The 3860-nt window shown below is 41.6% G+C and overlaps 1 pseudogene; it reads right to left on the bottom strand.

Annotated features, from left to right (window-relative positions):
- Positions 1–2248: 2248 nt before the first annotated feature.
- On the bottom strand, positions 2249–3231 carry LOC101277961 (40S ribosomal protein SA-like; annotated as a pseudogene).
- Positions 3232–3860: the final 629 nt, after the last annotated feature.

The following is a 3860-nucleotide window of genomic DNA, read 5'->3' on the forward strand; positions in this document are numbered from 1 at the left end:
CTCCAAGCTTTTTCCTGAAGAAGATTAAACATCTGGTAACCAGCATTCTAGGAGCTGAACTGAGAAAGGAGCTGGGGGTAGAGTCTTACTATTCAGTATGAAAACTTTCATTTTTCCTCCTGACTTCAGTAAGGCATCTCATCTCACCCCAGACCTCAGCTACACCTCTGTCCTTGAGGTCTGGGACTATATGATCACCCTGCAGAGATATATTTCCATATTCTTCCATGATAGGTGAGGTCCATTTGCTTGTCTGCTGGTCTGTGTAGGCTGGGATGGGTCTAACTCCTCTTCATATACAATTGCGGCAAATCATCATTTTTTAACCCTCAGTCAACCATCCTGCTTTCAGAGTTACCTGGTCATTTCAATTTCCAAGCTTTTCTACAGTTAATGCATGAATTAGATGAGTTCCTTTTGGTTTCCACTGAAAGGCATTTAGAAATCACCCTTCCCCACTCTCTAGGTCACTTTTCATTTTTCTATCAGCTTTCCATCGTCTAAAAGCTGGGTAACATCTTCTAAATATTGTTGCCTGGTGTTCCACTTTTTTTTTTCTTGGGGGTTTATAGCTTTTTAAAAAACTTTTTCACCATCATTTTAGTGAAAACGTTTGGAGAAAATGAACACAAACTGTATGTTCAATTATCCAAATTTAACTGGAAATCTGTGTCCATTTTATATTTAAAACAAAACTCAGCTGAAAACTTATGTCCACACAAAAACCTACACTTGAATGTTTTTAGCAGCTTTATTCATAATTACCAAAACTTGGAAGTGATCAAGATGTCCTTCAGTAGGTGAATGAATAAACTGTGGAATATTATTTACATACAATGGAATATTATTTAGCGCTAAAAAAAATGATCTATCAAGCCATGAAAAGACATGGAGGAATATTAAATGAATCTTACTAAGTGAAAGAAGTCAGTCTGAAAAGGCTACATACTGTATGATTCCAATTATGTGAAACTATATGACATTCTGGAAAAGGCAAAATTATGAGACAGTAAAAACATCAGTGGTTGCCATGGGTTATGGGTAGGGGTGGGTTTGTGGGGGAGGGATGAATAACTGAAGCACAGAGGATTTTTAGGACAGTGAAAATATATCATATTGTTGGATACATATAATTATACATTTGTCCAAACCTATAGAATATATAAGACCAAGAATGAACGCTAAAGTAAACCGCAGACTTTGGGTGATTATGATGTGCCAATGTAGGTTCATCGATTGTAACAAATGTACCACTCTGGCGGGGGATGTGGATGATGGAGGAGGCTGTGCATGTGTGGAGGCAGGGGGTACATGGGAAATCTATATAATTCTCCTCAATTTTGCTGTGAACCTTAAACTCTTACAAAACGCCTTAATTTTTTTAAAAAAGAAATCCCTACCTTTACTGTGTAAAACTCGAAAGAGGGCCCATGTTTCTCTCTTTTAGGCATAGATAAAACATAACATTCATCACAGAAAAAATTCTAATGTCTGAGCCTACACCAGTTTTAAATTTCCTCATTGAGATCAGAGTTAGATGACCTCACGCAGAATGTTAAAGTATCTCCTCTCTAATGAAGCCTATTTCTCCATCTCCATCTCCATCTTTTTTTTTTTTTTTTTTTGCGGTACGCGGGCCTCTCACTGTTGTGGCCTCTCCCATTGTGGAGCACAGGCTCCGGACGCACAAGCTCAGCGGCCATGGCTCATGGGCCCAGCCGCTCCGCGGCATGTGGGATCTTCCCGGACCGGGGCACGAACCCGTGTCCCTGCATCGGCAGGCGGACTCTCAACCACTTCGCCACCAGGGAAGCCCTCCATCTTAATGGTTCTCATTCTTGCTCTATACACACCAAGAACACAGGCCAAGTGTGAGGGACTTTTCACTGGCTCACTATCATACTACCCTTTAAAATTTTTTCTTTGTTCTAGATCTTAATACTACCTAAAAATATCTTTTCTCCTGCTTATCTGTTTTAGTTTCCTGTTGCTGTGGTAACAAATGAACACAAGCTTAGTGGCTTAAAACAACACAAATATATTTTCTTTGAGTTCTGTAGGTTAGAAGTTGGACACAGTTCTCATGAAGCTAAAATCAAGATGCCAGCAGGGCTGCATTCTTCTAGATGCTCTAGGGGAGAATCTGGTGCTAGTTTTTTGTTGTTGTATGTTTATTTTAAAGAAACTGATGTTTATTTTCAGTCAATCGTATTCCATTTTTCTGTGGAGGAGCCCGTGGATGAACAGCTTAAGACCACTTAGTGGTCATTCCTCCTACCAATTCAGTGTCCTGACCAGTGGGAGCTGCAGACCAGTCCCCAGTGGCAGGCTGAGCCCTGCAGTCTTCCCTAGGGAACTGGTGAATAGGCACAGAGGGCACCTATGCCTTCAGATGCAGGGTCTGTAACCTCAGATGGGGTGGCAGTAAATTCAGGGGCTGGAGTGTTATAAACACGCTTATAAACAGAGTTTCTTTTTTAGTGTACTACACATTCCAACAAATTGGAGCACTCTATTGCTAACAAAAGCCCCATTCTCTGTTTTTCTGCCTTTATGTTCACTGTTACTCTCACCCTGAAATTCCTCCTGGGTCACATCCTTTCCAGCAGCAGCCTACACTTCCTTTTCAATCTCTTCAGCATTCTGTACAAATAGAGATAAGGCATGACCTCTCATGGGTGCTCACGTGGTACCACACATACACAGAACTTCCTGCGCCAGTGTCCACCACGTCCAACCCACTGTCGTTGCAGAGGATGGCATGTCCACATAGTGCAGAGAATATGTTACACAGAGCCATGGCAGACAGGTTAGCATAAGACAGTTCTGTAAGAGGCTAGTGATCAGCCCTGGTGTCAATAACCACCAGAAGACGTGGTTCCTGGAAGGCTCCTTGGATCTGATTAAAGAAGGTTCCAGAAGCAAAGTGGCCAGAAATAAAAATGGCTCTGGTAGCAGCAGCAAACTTCAGCCCAGCCCTGTGGCTAGTGTTCCTGGAGGATATGACACTGGTATCAGCCAGATTTTCAATGGCAACAATGGTACAAGCCATCAGAAAAAGCTTCCCCCAGGTCCTCTTCAGATTTATGATGTAGATGTCATCACCTATTTCCTTTGTAGATGTATATTTATATGGAAGTCAACACTGGTGCCACCTAAGTACATTCCTGATGCAAGAAATTTGAGGACATCCTCCTCCTTCATTTGCAGGATAGCAAGGGCTCCAGACATTGTGAAAGTTTTCCTTTAAGTTATGATGTAAAACCAAGACATTTTCATATGAATCCCTGCTTGGGTAGCACAGAAAGGCTCAACAGGTTTTGTTTTGTTTTGTTTTAACATCTTTATTGGAGTATAATTGCTTTACAATGGTTAGTTTCTGTTTTATAACAAAGTGAATCAGCTATACATAAACATATATCCCCATATCTCCTCACTTTTGCGTCTCCCTCCCACGCTCCCTATCCCACCCCTCTAGGTGGTCACAAAGCACTGAGCAGGTGGGGTTTGGACTACGATTTTTTTTCCGAGGAATGTGAATGGCTTCTGCCCCTCTCTTATGACATTTGGCTCCTAAATGGATCTTTGCTTACCAGTCTGTGCCAGTCTCCAGTCCATTTTTCACACTCCGGTGGGATTCATCTCCCTGAAGCAACAATCGGATCGTTCTACTTGCTTTAGCACAATCTTTCTGAACTTCAATCTCTTCAAAGAATAATTTCCCAGTTCTTCCTGACAGTTGTTCAAGGGTCAACAACTGGTCTGAATCTACCATTCCAAATCAGTTTCCCATGTTTCTTTTTTAGTGTACTACACATTTCAACAAATTGGAGCGCTCTATCGCTAACAAAAGCCCCATT

Source organism: Orcinus orca, chromosome 8 (assembly GCF_937001465.1).
Source record: "Orcinus orca chromosome 8, mOrcOrc1.1, whole genome shotgun sequence".
NCBI lineage: Eukaryota > Metazoa > Chordata > Mammalia > Artiodactyla > Delphinidae > Orcinus > Orcinus orca.